Source organism: Accipiter gentilis, chromosome 8 (assembly GCF_929443795.1).
Source record: "Accipiter gentilis chromosome 8, bAccGen1.1, whole genome shotgun sequence".
Classification (NCBI taxonomy): domain Eukaryota; kingdom Metazoa; phylum Chordata; class Aves; order Accipitriformes; family Accipitridae; genus Astur; species Astur gentilis.
In genome coordinates, this window is record NC_064887.1 from 24989640 (window position 1) to 25005471 (window position 15832).

The following is a 15832-nucleotide window of genomic DNA, read 5'->3' on the forward strand; positions in this document are numbered from 1 at the left end:
AGAAGCACCTTTCTGTCCTGTATCCTCCTTTGCAAGTGATGATGTTGGTCTCTCTCATCTTACACGTATATTGCCCCAAACAGCTTTGCCCATTTGAAAAGGCTCCAGAAAAAGGGCAAGACTTGTTCTGTAAGGTAGTCAGTTATGTCCTAGAACAAGCTCAGCTGTAAGGAGCATTGCAGTTTGAAAATTTCAGTGACTTGGAATGACTGGGGTGTATCACATGCAAGTTCACTGTACTGTAAAGGAGGGATCCGCAAGCCCTTAGTTACCTTGTAAAGTATGCTTACTGTAAAGTATAGAGAATGTTTTTGCATGAGCATGTAAGCAAGGAGGAGATGTCCTCTGTGCATGACTGCACTGTTCTTAGCATTAGAACACAAAGAGGATTGTACTGAAAATCTGGAATCCAGTGCTGTCTGCGAAAGTTTGTATGTGGATCCAAATATTTTTGTTCATTTTTAGCCCATATCCTGATTACTTCCTGCCTCCTTTTTGAAATGTTTGTGGCTGACTGCATTGAGAGAGAGAATATTACTTTAGATGGGCTACTGAGATGTTAATTCCTGCGACACTTCCACTGTAACAGCTGTCATATAAATTTCATATGACAGCTTTCTAGTGCAATGAAATGTTTTAACACATTTTAGGTGAAAAAATACTCATTTGTTTGGCAGATAAGTGCAAACACGTTAGCCATTACATTCGTCAAGTCCATAAGAAGTCCAGGTGCAGTATATCAGAAGACTTATGAAAGTCCCCTGCCCTCCTGGAGTGAGCCCAAGACAGCAAAAAGAAGCACAGCATGTAGGTGGAAAAACATGTCTTCCCTAGTGCTAGCTACACTGGATAGGATTGCAAGGAAAGAACAGACCAGGACTAATTTATTTCTACTCTCTAAGACAACTTAATAATACCCAATTTCAAGTAAACTGAGCTATTTCATTATTTTGTGGCCTCTATACATGAAAATGCAGAATTCACCCCAAACAGTCTTCTGGTGATACAGTCACTGAGAAAGACTTCCAAACAGCCAAGGCCTGAATCTTAATGAATTTTAAAACCTTATAAAATGTTCTTTGGTTATATATGCTTTAAAACAAAAGGTTTATTCTTACATGTTGGCATGTCTTTATTGGCACCATTTATTTACTTTTTATAGGAGTGAGAGCATGACTACTTTTATGCCAGCATATTTGATTCTGTATGACTGACTTTACATTTACAGGGATCTATTGTTGCTTATGAGGAAAAATAAAATTTCTGTAGAGTGTTTAGTTAACTCCCTGTTAAAGTTAAGCAAGACATATCTTTGGAAATCTCTTAAAGGATTATTTCTAACGGCGCCAATGGGACCCTTGCTTTGCTTATAAAAATATATGTGAATTTATAATGGACAAAGATACAATTATCCCAGAATAGCTTCAGGAAAAAACATCAGATTTCTTTTAGAGGATATGGATTGCAGTGTGTTACTGTTCTATGGGCAGGCTGGCTTTTATTTTCAGTGTGAGAAATATTCTTTTACCACTTTCCATAGTCAGAAATAATTCCCTTTAAATCAAGCTATTGCATTTCCTAAGTGGAATTAGTCCTTATTTATATGAGTACAAGACAAAGAACAATCTTACCCAGGGATTTTAATATTGCCACTGATGAAAAACTAAATGCTTGAAGTCTCTCAGTATTCTCAGATCTTTCCAGCCTCTCAAAGTCTGTCCCAGTTTAATCCAAGAAATTGCAAACTCAGTCTCATTGTAACAAAAGAAACTATGTTCATGGACCCTTTTCTCTTTTCTAGATTAGGAGTTCTGTCGTCTGCATTCCCACTAAAGCTTTTATGCAAAGTCCTTATAGAGCTACATAAACCTTGTTAAAACTTAATTATGTGTTATATTAAAAACACATCAGGAAAGGACATTTCTCACAGGTTGGTGTTTAATTATTAACAGTTATTTCTGTTGACTCCCCAACGGACTTATTAAATACATATTCTTTCTCATGAAGATGGAGGGACTCTCAGATGTGCAGAACCAAAGTTTGCACTGAACAGGATTTTTAAAAGATCCTCAGTTCTCCCAGCATCTGAACGTATTTAAGCCTGGGACCTGGTTGTCCTTCTTTACACCTGGTCTCAAGCATGAATTACTGTAATGCCGTCACCACTGACAGTGACGTGCTTCCTCAATAGATGTGAGCTTATTGTCTAGGTACTGTTGCTAGGAAAACCAGTTGATCAGAGGGCCAGTATTTCAGTCAGTTGATGTAATACATGCTTGATAAAACTCTTATCAGAGCTTCACACACTTTCAAGAATGCTCATGATTCGACTAGATTTATTAATATGAAAAAAAGCCCCATTCTTTCTTCATTTCACTCACCTGTTGAAGCAGCCTCTGCAGAGTTAAGTTTTAAATCTTGAAATCAACACTCTCTCATCTCCTGCTATTCATTTCCATCATACAGTGACAGATGCAGCAAAGGAAATGCTGGGTTAGAGAGAGTTTTTTCCCCCTCTATATCTGTTCTGGTCATGTGAGCAAGTCAGAGTGCTTTAAGCTGCTTTATTTTCCATGTGCAAACATGCAGTCCTTTGAAAGCTTTTCAGGTGCTATCTGCAGTGAACCGTGTCATTCAGATTCTGAGGCCAACAACAGAGGAAAACAGGCCATCAGAAGTGAAGTGGGGACAAGTCTTGGGCATAATGTTGAACTGCAGTTGTCTCTTCCCAAATGGTATGACTGATCCAAGGCCTCAGCAGGGGACCACACTCAGGGATGATGATGATGATGATGATGATGATGATGATAGTGATTATTATTATTTTATTTAGCCACCAGATACTTTTGATTAGTGCTATTTAAGGATATGAAATCAAAGACAATCCTTTATTTTTTATAAAAACTCCTGTGTTAATTCTTATTAAGCAAATTGTTATTTAGCAAATCAAGGCTAAGCGTCAGGTGCTGCACTTGGGTCACAACCACCCCATGCAATGCTACAGGCTTGGGGAAGAGTGGCTGGCAAGCTGTCTGGAGGAAAAGGACCTGGGGGTGTTGGTCAACAGCCAGCTGAACATGAGCCAGGAGTGTGCCCAAGTGGCCAAGAAGGCCAACAGCATCGTGGCTTGTATTAGAATTAGTGTGGCCACCAGGAGCAGGGAGGTGATTGTTCCCCTGTACTCAACACTGGTGAGGCTGCACCTTGAATACTGTGTTCAGTTTTGGGCCCCTCACTACAAGAAAGACATTGAGGTGTGGGAACATGTCCAGAGAAGGGCAGCAAAGGTGGCAAAGGAGCAGCTGAGGGAACAGGGATTGTTTAGCCTGGAGAAAAGGAGGCTGAGGAGAGACCTTATCACTCTCTACAACTACCTGAGAGGAGGTTGTAGCAAGGTGGGTGTCAGTCTCTTTTCCCAAGTAACAAGCGATATGACAAAAGGAAACGGCTTCAAGTTGCACCAGGAGAGGTTTAGATTGGATATTAGGAAAATTTTCTTCACCGAAAGGGTTGTCAAGCATTGGAATGGGCTTCCCAGGGAAGTGGTGGAGTCACCATCCCTGGAGGTATTTAAAAGACCTGTAGATGTGGCATTTAGGGACATGGTTTGGTGGTGGACTTGGCAGTGCTGTGTTAATGGTTGGACTTGATGATCTTAAAGGTCTTTTCCAGCCTAAATGATTCTAGGATTCTATGTCATTTGCTTCAATTCCTTATGCAGCAAACAACTTCCATCAATCAAAAAGGAGTATTTAACTCGTGCAAAAATGACATTCTTTGCTCTATACTGCCAAGAAGATGACCAAATGAAAACCTTTAAGCTTGGAGAAAATCTAAGAAATTTTGTGCTAGATACACTAATGGCTTACTGATCCGTGAATTAGCATCACTGCTTCTTTTTGCAGCTGTTTTGTAAAATGCAGATTAGCTCACAGATACCTTTCAGAAGGGTTTTGATGGATCACATTGGATTGCCATAGCAGTCCTTACACCCTTAAATTACATGGTTACTAAGGGGAGGCGCCCCCCTTAGCCAAGAACTACACACCTTGGCAATGTTTGGCCTTTGAAATGGTTTCATGAGACTTTGGCCATCTGGGTGCAATTCAAAACGCCCTGTTATGTCCACCCACCTGAGGAGGAGAGATCATTGAAGGGACATTGCCACACTCAAAATCTAAGCAGTCACATGCTTTTAAAATTTGATTAGAACGATACTGGGATATAAGTCATTTTGTAAAGATGTAAAAGATGTGAAAAGGAGGAGAGGATATATTGGTTACCCCCAAATGCGTGAAGCTCTGCTGCCTCGAAGAAGTTATATAAAGGCATTCTGGTCAGCCTTCCAAAATCACCAGGATGAGTTAAATAGATTTTGGTAAATGCCAGTGCAAACTTTACAAATTCAAAGAATCTGAGCATGTTTTCCCATGCAAGGGTTTGTATCCTCATGTCTTTGGTTTATTAAACAGCCAGTCTGTTGCTAACAGAATAATTACAGACAATGCAAAAGTCCATTATCATCTCAATGCTTTTCAGTTTTTCTGTGTCCCTTGAAGCAAAGGAGAGTATGAAAAAGCCTGATTTTAATTTTCATGGTGTTTTTTGTTTTATCAAATACATCTGTCTTGGTTGTGAAAAGTTGGCTGTAACAAGCAAGAACAGTGGAATATTTGGGCTTACAAATAGAGTTGCATCAAAAAGTATCACTACAACTCGATTATATCAGAGAAAATTTTGTAACTTTGAAGATCCTTTGCAACCTTAGCAAGGTGCATAGAGTGCAGCACTCTATGCTGGGGGACAGAGCAGAGGAAATCAAATCAGGTGGAAAGTGCAGGTACACACAGTACAACTGGGAAGGCTAGCAACAGGGGGAGTTATTGTATACTGCTGATTTACAAAGAAACCAGTTTATAAATCAGTTTAAATATAACTTGGACATCTATCATAGGACATATGCTTCCTGCAAATTGACTTTGTCCTTTCTTTTCACTTATAGTCCCTGACCACTGAACTGCTGTGGTTTAATTGTGTGAAACTGGGTTTCAAGATTCAAGGTATTGCTCAGATTGTTCTGCAATAAGTTCTTCAGATTCAGCAGTGTCGCAAGAGGGAGCCTATGGATGTTGATCTGACCCCATCTCTGCAGCCAGCTGTGCCATCACATGAAGAAAGGATTCTTTCTTCTGGATCGCTCACGGTTTTCCCAGCAGCCAGCCCTGTTGTACAGGTGGTTTTCTGGATGTGTGCCTGTTCTCTGTATTTGTCTTTGATTGCTTTACCCTTTATATTTCTTTTCTTGCTAACTTCTTCATGGCTTGCAGAAGGCATTAGTTTTATATGTGTCTTCTCTGCCTTTGCAATCCTCACTCACAAAAATGCTTCACCACAGTATGCCCTTTTATACCTTAGTCATTCTTGCTTACTGCTGTACAAAGGGCATAGCCGATCCTGAGAAATCTTTTTTCTGTGGCATGCTGATGTATTATGCTTAAATGTATTATCAACAATGACAAGTCTGCCTCAGGCAACTCCAGCAACCCAGAAAGCATAGGGGTTTTTTATACAACAGCTCTTTTAAAAACAAGTGTATATCCCACGCAGAGAAAGTTTTTTTCCTTTGATTTCCTGCAGGTCAAATCAGCAGTTGATGCTACACAGAAAGACAAGCCAACAAGACCTTGCTCAGGTGAAACAAACCTGAAAGTAGTGGTAACTATGATGAATTTTATTTGTACTGTCCATTTGCATGACATCATTGCAGAGAACTTCATGCAGCAGCTAGCAGAAAGCATGTTCTAGAAGGAATGCTACTGTTACCCCAGCACCAAAAGGGCAATCGTGCCCTCATTTCAGGAAGGCTGTGCTATAAGGTCCACTCCTACCACTGCTTTTGCATGAGAAAGCAGGAAAGCTTATGCCTTGTTGTAAGGCCCTGGAAGGCTGCTCCTGCTAATTAGTTTGGGGAAATAGAAGGAGGCATTTTAGAGAAACATCACATTTCTTCCACACAGTGCAGGTCATCTTGCAGTTACATTTGAGCTCCTAGGGTTGCAAAACATCTCTAGTCTGGGAGACAGGGCTGCTGTCCCCAACAGATTTTTTAATTATTTTTCTTTACTTTAAAATAAGTCCAGAGTGAGTGTTTTTCTTGACAAACTATTGGCAGTTCTGTAACTTCGGACATTAGGCATGCTAGCACAAATCCCATACATGTGTTACTAAATTAGAATACAAAATGACCATATCCTCTGATCATAATTTAAAGAGTGATTCAGGATTCAGAAATAAACCAGTCTTTCAGAGAGTTTCACTTAATTTAGGAGCTTGTAATGAACAGGAATTTTTAATCTCTCTGAAATCTCCTTTCAAACCACGGTCTAGCTATAACCTAACCTTCTGACTAACTGGGTATAGTTAATAGTGCCAACAGCTAGAAATTCAAGCGCACAGTGCTCTTCTGTCCTCACAATAAACTTGAAATCTCTCTATTTTGGACCTCAGCCTGAAATGTTCTGCATGCCTTCTCTTCTGCTGACCTCGGCTGTCACAGTTGCACCCTGCACCACGCAGGAAAGCATCTTTGTTTTCCATCAGCCTCCACTTTAGTATATCAGGGAGATGAAGAATAGAATTTTTAAAACATATGCATTGCTGCATGTGTTCTGTCTGTATTTCTACTATGCCATGTGTACATATCACCATCTAGGAAATGGGTAGAGACATTGTCTGGAGCTAAGGGAAAGGGGAGGTTTATGAATTACATCTTTTTCAAAAAGAGGCCATGCAGAATGCTGCTCAAATTGCTCATCAGGCAGCTTGAGAGAGCTGAGGTATTTGGTAGCCCAGTGTTATATGGCAGAAACCTTCTTCCCACATCCTGGACAAAGCTTATACTTAGAAAATTATACAGTGAAAATAAATCTGCAGCTGACCATTTAATGTGTTTAATATTTTTTACTATGTCTGTTCTTTTACCTGCTACCATGGTGAACAGAGGGAAACTCACACACTGAAGTGGAGAGAGCGCGCTATGTTAAATAGGACAGAAAAGAACTTCTACATGCCATCAGTCATGTATTTCTCTCTGTTTGGGATGGAGGGGGGTCCCTCTTTTTTTTTTTTTCTTTCTTTTTTTTTCCCTCCTGAGCTTGGAAGTCAGCATGAGCAGCAATAGGCCTTCACAAATGTGCTAAGGTGGAACTTTTTGGGACGGCTCCTCAAAGTGCTTTATCTTTTGCTGACAAATTGGCGCCAGAGCCAGAACTTAATGAAGTCTTCAGAGAAAATTTTGCAGCGAATCAGGGAATCTCAAAGGTATAGGCCTGCAGTAACACAAGTGCAACAAATGATTTATCTACTTTTATTCATGTTTTGAAAGGCTGAAAGCTCAGCTTTGTGGCAAGCTGTAATATCACCTTCTTAGCTGCATCCACATTATTCTTTTTCAGGTTTTCTGACATTCCAAAAAAAGAGGCCAGGGCAATAGCTTCTAGTAATTTGCAGTTTACCACTGATATCTTCACTCTTGAAAGCTTCTTGAGCACCTCTGCTATGGTCCTCAAGAAAATTACCTGGACAATAAAGCAGGGTAGGTCAAGATGGTATGCCAGTGATTCTCTGTTTCCTTCTGCACTGTGGAGCTGGATTCCTGTCAGCAAGTAGGTGCCACTCTTTTTCCAGGAGGACAGTAACAAAGTTTGCTCCCCTGTCTGTCAAAGAAACTTGGGAGACACCATGCCTTCCCAAAGCTCATCGTTTCTAGCGTTGAGCTGATGTTTCTAACACCACAGAGGACTTCCAATGCTTAGGTAGGACCTTTTATGGGATCGGCTTGTTTACCACAAAACTGTTTTGCTTCCCTCACTAACAGTTTAGAGGGAAAATGTAAATAATGTCCTAATTCTGGAGAAATTAGTGTAAACTTGCCAAATTTGCCAAATTTGTTCTTTCCACTGGAAAAGATATGGGCAGAGATGTTTTTCTCAGTTCTAGGAGCCAATGTTTTTTTCTCCATTTGAAAACAGATAAGGTTTTCAAAGGAGTTGGCAGCATTAAGCTCTTGGTAGAAAACACCCACTTCTCAAAAAAACACTCTTAGATCCCCACTGGCTATCCCAGCCCATAGACCAAGAACTGAATGCACACATAGAATCAGTTACTTTCTCCCTGATAGAATAATCTATATTACAAAACAGAGGCACCGTTTGCTGTTGCTGAGCCAGAATCTGGGAGCACTGCCCTCGCAGCACTCCAGAAATCAGGCTGCCTGCTCTGGGTCTGAAGGACAGACCTCAGCTGGCCAGAGTCAGTGGGAAGGTATCAAGGGACTTGGGTCACCCCCAAAGCATGGATTTAGCTGTATAAATATAGGCACTCATCTTTGGAAACTGTTGCTCTGAACTGCATCGTTTTCACCAACAGTAAAACAAGGTGATAGAGCTAGTCCTGGCTGGTGAGAAGACCAGAGCCCTACACATAAATGTAGCTTTGTTACTGAAAAAATGTTATTTGGTCTTCCTCCCTTGGTGGAGAGAGGGCGGCTTAATTCCCCCTCATACCTCTTGTTTAAACTAACTTATGTGGCTGTACAGTGGGTGTTTGGAAATCACCTTCACTAGATGTATTTTCTGTTTTAAAACTTCATGTTGTAATAAACAGTCAAGAAATCCAGATGTGCTCTGTTACAATGAGAACATTTTAAAGGGGCAGATGTTCTGGTACACTCTCAGGTCACGATGTTTCTGTATCTTTGGTATTGCTTCATTGCTTATTGTCAAGGAATTCGATTTTCTCAGCAACATTCATTAATTTTTATGAAACATGTAATCAGATACAAATACCCAGCATCAATTCCTTTCTTCTGATTCCTGTTCTGTTTTTATACATAGAACTCATGCAATTAGATTTTTACATTAAACAGATCCCTTATTTGAAAGCTTACTTCGCTTTCAAATTTAGATTTGAAAAAACATAGAACGAATGAAATTAAATGTTTCTTTTGGATAGCACACCGACAAAGAAAAGGAAATCCCTTGCTGCGGGATATTGCAGTCACGGGTCATGAATGTTTAAGCAGGAGTTACTGCCATCCAGAGGAGAAAAGCCATAAACTGTCATATTTCATTATTTTTTTAAGCATAGAAAACTAAACCTAAATGGTTGATTCAGTTTATTTCATATTAAGGAATCAAAGAATAGAGAAATAATATAAATGTACCCAGAGGTTTCTGTGGGTTTTTTATATGTAGGTATTTATGACACAAAGTTCAGAGCAACACTGGAGAAGCACAGTAAAAAACACGTCTGTAGCGGAAGAAGCACCCGGTCATAAACCAGGTTTATATTTTCCTCTCTGCAGTTTGAGATGTTTAAGGAAGAGGGTTTAGAAATACATGTGCTAGGTTCCAAGCTTTGGACATGACCCAAAAAGTGGAAAGGTGATGTATAATCTACGTGGCTTGTATCCCAGGCCGCTGGTGATGTGCAGGCAGAGGATGCCCCTTGTCACAGGCAGCTCAGCAAGACAGGAGCAGGGAGGCTGTCAGGCATGGCCTGGGCATCCTTCCACCCTCCCTGTGGAGGCACATGGCAGTGCTGGCCTGGGGCAGCTGGCGGCAGAAAGTACCCAGGACACGCAGGGGTGCTGTTAAATAGGGAGACTGTGTGTTGCTGTGGCCTGAAGGTATTTCTCACAAGTCCCGATAATCCAACTAAGAAAATAACTTCTGGGTGTCCAACTCCAAGTAAAAGACCCCTCCTTCTTCAGTCCCTCCTACCCCCAAAAATGCCAAAACCACAGTAGAAAACAAAGAAATAGGTGATTTGGGGAAAAATAAAAGGGAGAAGGGGATGTCGTTTATGTCTTCTGGCCAGTGTGTCCCTGCAGTTGAACAAGAATAAAAGTTCTCGGCTGAAGGGGAAAGGTACATCAGAGGGAAAAAATTAAGCTATTGAAATGTAATGGCTTTTTTGAACAGTCCGTCTTCAGTCACAAACGTGTACAGAGTTCACGCGTGGCAATTAATTTTACGCAAAACCCAATAACGATAATCCTCCCAAGAAGGGTCTTTCTAAATAGCATCTCATCTAAACTGTATCTAAAGATCCTTCTGAGTTGTAATGCTTCACTATTTTTTTTTGTTCATCGGAAACGAATTTCTGGGTGCCCGTATTTCTCCTTATGTATATCCTGAATATGAAAAAATAACGGGTGTATCACAGATTTTCCTGATTTTCCACAGGTAAAAAAATAGCTGCATCTTCTCAAAAGCGTCAAGCATGTTTACGCACCTACAGCTGTTGTGAGAGGTGTTCACAAAACGGCTGTAGGTGTTTATAAAACGGCTGTAGGTGTTCACTACAGCCGCCCGCGCTGCCCTGCCGGCTGTCCCGCGGCGGCAGCCGGGCCCCAGCCCGGCGGCGAAGCCGGGCCGGCAGCGCCCTCTGCTGGGCGCGGGGGGCTGCGGCGCCGCGCTCCCCTCGGCTGTCCCCAGCTCCTCCTCCTCCTCCTCCTCCTCCTCCTGCTGCTCCTCACGCCGCCTCCTCCTCCTCCTCCAGCTCCTCACGCCGCCTCCTCCTCCTCCTCCAGCTCCTCACGCCGCCTCCTCCTCCTCCAGCTCCTCACGCCTCCTCCTCCTCCTCCTGCTCCTTCACGCCTCACGGTATCGCAGGCCTGCCGGGAAGGCATCCCGAGACATACCGCCGAGGGACATCCGAGGTACCCCGCCATTTGTATGGGGCGTTTTGTTGCCCGTCCCACCTTTGGGGTCTGTCGCGGGGCGCAGCCCTGTGGCACTTCACTCAGCGGGGCTGCGCCGGCCCGTTCCTGGGTCGTGTCGAAATAGCCAGTGGTATCGGAACAACCATCGCTCTGTAAATGAGAGACAGGTACCGTGGGTGTCCGCACGCAGCCGAGTTTGCGACGATTGGTTTCCAAAATGAACCAAAAGAAAGATGTCACTCAGCTAAGGCATGGTTCCCCCTTAGGAGAAGCGCAGGTATGCTCAACCCCTGAACTTACAGCAGCGGTTGGAGAGATTTGAATTCTCATTCTCTAGGTGAAGCACCCTATAATTACTTCGCCTTTTTGCTACCGAGTAGCAGAGTCTCTTGGCTCTCAAAAACATCATCAGAAGGAAGGTGGGGCTTTCAGGAGGGAAAATTTCCCAATCAGAGGATAAGCCTCCTGAATTTTAGAACACCTCTGATGACACCTACTTAACTTTCCCTATCAGATTTTACCCACAAGTGTACCAAACATTTAACCCAGGAAGCAGAGCGGAGCCCAAATCCTCTGTGAAGGCAGCCAGTCAGAGGTGTGCTCATGCTTCATATGCAAACAGTACCAAACCAGGTTAAATGAATTAATTCTTTCCTCAAGGGTGTCTACTTAATGGGGAAATTTCTAGAAAGACCCCAGTCTGAGACCTGTGATATGCCTGCCCTAGCCTCAGATCTATTTGCTGAGGTGGGAGAGAGGCCAAAAGCACTGAGCCTTCCACTTCAGTAAAAGTTACGTGCCTGGTGACCTGCTGTAGGAATAACTATCGATCTCCACTTACAACTCCTGTTAAGAGTCCTTTACACATCGACAGTCCTGGAACCCCAGATTTAAATACCAGGAGTGCCAAAAGACAACCAAGCAAATATCTTAACTTGCTGTCTGAAAACTTTCCTTCTGGCAAAATATTTATGTTGTGGTTATTTCCAATGATATTGAAAAATACTGAAATTTTATTAGTTTATAGATGTGCAAAATAATGTAATCTTTCAAAATAATGTTTTAGGTTTTTTAGGTTATTTTCCCTTCTCCTCCTGTATAATACTGAAACTTAAGGAGAAATGAGAACCTCTCCATTACTATATAATTCTTGTCAATAAGATATATCATAGTCCATTAAAAAGTCCAGCAGAATACCCTATTGATTTCATTCAACTACCCACCACACACAAATTTAATGAAGTTGGTAGTGAGGCAGGACAAGCCCCATGTTTTTTGCCACTGTACCAGACACCTTCAGTATCGCATTGTGTCATCTCTAGCTCTATCACAAGATGATCTATTTCAATAGCATGTGAGGAGCAATTGTTCTTACAGGCAATAGATAACCCTAAAACAGCAGCATCCAAGAAAAGCAGAGCAGATATCACTAGCTACTGATTCCAATTAGGGAGAGGAAAAAAAAACCAAACCAAAACAACAAAAAAAACCCCAAACATCAGGAAGAGCTACATTTTACAGAGCCAAAATTACATTCTATTTCATATAGTCTATTTTTTAAATATTGTAATCCAAATAAAAACAAAATTCATTTAGAAATCTGCATTAAAAGCTGGAAGAGGCACTGTTGAGATGTAAGGAGGTGCATGGGCCAGTACCCAAAACATTGGATATAATTTTCCACCACATTCGTCCAAACAAATCTATGTAAACTTTGAACAAGTTTGGCAAGAGCCATAGTGGTTTTGGTTTTACTGCCATATGAAGGCAAAAAAGTCCCTTGTATATCAGGTATCCCTTGAAATGGGAAAAAATCATTGTGGTAAAATGTGTTTATATATTTTAAGACAATCAGGAATCAAGACAATTCTTTGAAGACAATTTATGGTAGTAATTTCATGCCCATTTCTTACGTTGCGTAGTCTACACAGCTGCCTAAATGGGTAAGTGCCAATGTAAACAGTCAGCATTAGGTGCTGCCAAATGAAATCATCACCCATTTTAGTGCCCCTTACCAAAGCATGCTCCTCACTGGCAGCCTTCAGTACATAAACAAACTGATGAATCATCTTGCTAGCTCAGAAGGTGACAGTGAAATTAAATTCCTTCTCCTCTCAATGCAACAGTTTAGTCATTCGAGACAGGAAATCACTTTGTGTTGGGAAGCAGTACTGGGTAAATCTCAACCAGTTTCCAGAACAGTGAAAGCCTGGGGTTGCAACAGGAACGATGGGATCATGATGGGCAGGAATCAGAAGAGGACGAGTACCAGCAAAAACTCCACAGAATGCAATAGCGTTCTTGATGTGGATCTTTAATAGGTGTTTCAACAAATTATACCAAGATTAATTCTACAAATACATTAAGCTCCTAGAGTTGTTTCTGTAGAATTCTATTCAATATGGTAGGATTTTTCTATAGAAACACTTAGCTGTGGCGGGCATTGATCACCCTGAGCCCAGTTTTACAGAAGTATCTTCCTGAATAATGATGTAAAGGAGGAGATACAGAGAAGTAAATGGGGAAGTATGAAAACATATTTTGTTCTTTTTCTCTCCCACTTCTAGTCAGCTGTGGTACCTCACTATCAGTGAAAGCTGGTAGGGGGATCAATGAAACTTTCCACAAGATAAGGAAGGCACAGAGTGCTCAGTAGCACCTTGAGAAGTATATTCTGTGGAGGATCTGCACCAAAGCTGATTTTGATTCCTCTTTGGCAAGGCAGAGGCTAAACTTTGGAGTGGTGTCAAGTCTATTTTTATGATACTAAGATCTCTCTGGGAATTTATGAGACTCTGTCATCAAATTTAATTTATCCCTTCCGGAAGTGTGGGTTATAGATCAGTCATTTTAAGCCAGCTGACCTCAGTCACCTTCAGTGACAGGTAAACTCAAGCTTAAAGTGAACGGATCCCCAGGGTCGCTGGTTTCTGCTAAAGGAGATGTGTGTGCTATCAGAATACTCAACCAATGAGAGAAATGTACTGTGAACTGAGGGCACTCGCTTGGAGCAGTGCTGCAGACACAAAACACTAATGTAAGAACCAGTGACATTTAATTCCGGAACTATTAATTCTTCCCAAATGGTCCAGATTTAAATGGAATTAAATTCAATAGTGAATCCCACTTTATATGATGATACAAGGGACTAATAGCAATTACCTGTGGAATGACAGTGGAGCTGAGCAGTATCAGAGGCATATGGGTTACTCAGAGCAGACTTCAAAGACTGCCCGAGAAGATGCTGCCTTTTGTACAGCTCACTGTAATCTACCTGTAAATCTTCACAATTTTCATGGCTGTTTCACATGCAAAAAGTTCAATTTCAAGCTGAAATGCTAGCCTCAAATATTCAGGGTGGGTTCATTAAATTATTGAAAGCACAGTCAAGCATGAAAAAAAGACACTTGTAGAGGTCTCGGACTGCTCATCAATCCACCAGTTTCCTTGCATGTCTGATGGGCAAGGAAGTGTTCCAGTATTTTCAGTGTATCTTTGCAAGGCTATTTGAAAGGCAGCAAAAATATTAGGGATGTTTGGAAATACTGTAGAAGGCAGTAAACAATGCAGTGCATTTCTGGAGTGAGTTTTCTTACTAGTTTATGATTTTAAAACTCAAAGCTCCACATTACAATTTAAGAATTTGTAGTTATTTTGAACAAGGGAAAAATTAGAAGATGATGGGGTTTTTTATAGGAGACTTATTTAATGCCCTATTCGAACACTATCCAGATACTTCATCTAAAGTCTTCATCTAGAGGAAAGATTACATGGGATCAGCTATCTGAAAGAAATAAAAATGATGGAGCATTTTCTCGGCTGTTAGACATCTGAGAAATCTAGAAGTGGATGATGCTGTACTATCTGCCATACATGTACTTCCTCTAGTCTTATTTTCCTGAATGAAATGTGGTTACCACAAAGGATATTTGCAGTTGAGAAGGAGAGATAAACTAGATTTGGTTTTCCTAGATGTGGTCTATCTCTTAGCAAGTGTTTTGCAGTTTCTGTTACAAATTTGAAGGAAATTTTTTCTCATTAACAATTGTCACTTTACGTTTTCTGCACAAAAAAATTAAGGATATTGAGGTAAGTTTCAAGCCACCATTTTAGAGTTTAAAGCAAGCAAGCACTCTCATTGGCTCATTGGGATTACACCACAGGCACCCAGTATACTTACTGGACCATTTACAGATTTTATGTCTATTTAATCAATCCCTTAAACAAAAAGTAAATAAATAATAAAGTACATTTACATTGTCCTGGTTTCAGCTGGGATAGAGTTAATTGTCTTCCTAGTAGCTGGTACGGTGCTATGTTTTGAGTTCAGTATGCGAAGAATGTTGATAACACACTGATGTTTTCAGTTGTTGCTCAGTATTGTTTAGACTAAAGTCAAGGATTTTTCAGCTTCTCGTGCCCAGCCAGCGAGAAAGCTGGAGGGGCACAAGAAGTTGGCACAGGACACAGCCAGGGCAGCTGACCCAAACTGGCCAACGGTGTATTCCATACCATGGGACGTCCCATCTAGTATAGGAACTGGGAAGTGAGGGCGGGGAATCGCCGCTCAGGGACTAGCTGGGTGCTGGTCGGCGGGTGGTGAGCAATTGCCCTGCGCATCATTTGTACATTCCAATCCTTTTAGCATTACTGTTGTCATTTTATTAGTGTTATCATTATGATTATTAGTTTCTTCTTTTCTGTTCTATTAAACCGTTCTTATCTCAAACCACGAGTTTTACTTCTTTTCCCGATTTTCTCCCTCATCCCACTGGATGGGGGGGAGAGAGTGAGTGGCTGCGTGGTGCTTAGGTGGTGGCTGGGGTTAAACCACAACATACATATATAATTGCACAATTATAATTTATAAACAATTATAAATATTAAATACATCATTCCAGCCTTTAAACAAATTAGACAAAAAAATGCACTTCAGTAAAATTTAATTTAATAACAACTGTAAGGAATAGATTTCTGATTTCTTTAGGTCGCTTTTAGAATCACAGATAACTCAGGCTGGATGGAACCTCTGGAGGTCATCGAGTCCAACCCCCTTCTCAAAGCAGGTCTCATTACATTAGGTTGCTCATGGCTGCATCCAGTTGA

The 15832-nt window shown here is 41.2% G+C and overlaps 1 long non-coding RNA gene across 1 annotated transcript in view; it reads left to right on the forward strand.

The window, feature by feature from the left end:
• The first annotated feature begins 10855 nt into the window (after positions 1–10855).
• LOC126041644 (uncharacterized) overlaps positions 10856–15832 on the forward strand; it is a 30059-nt gene continuing 25082 nt past the window's right edge. Inside the window, exon 1 of the long non-coding RNA XR_007506931.1 lies at positions 10856–10893. This is a non-coding gene — a long non-coding RNA (uncharacterized LOC126041644). The remainder of the gene's footprint in view (positions 10894–15832) is intronic.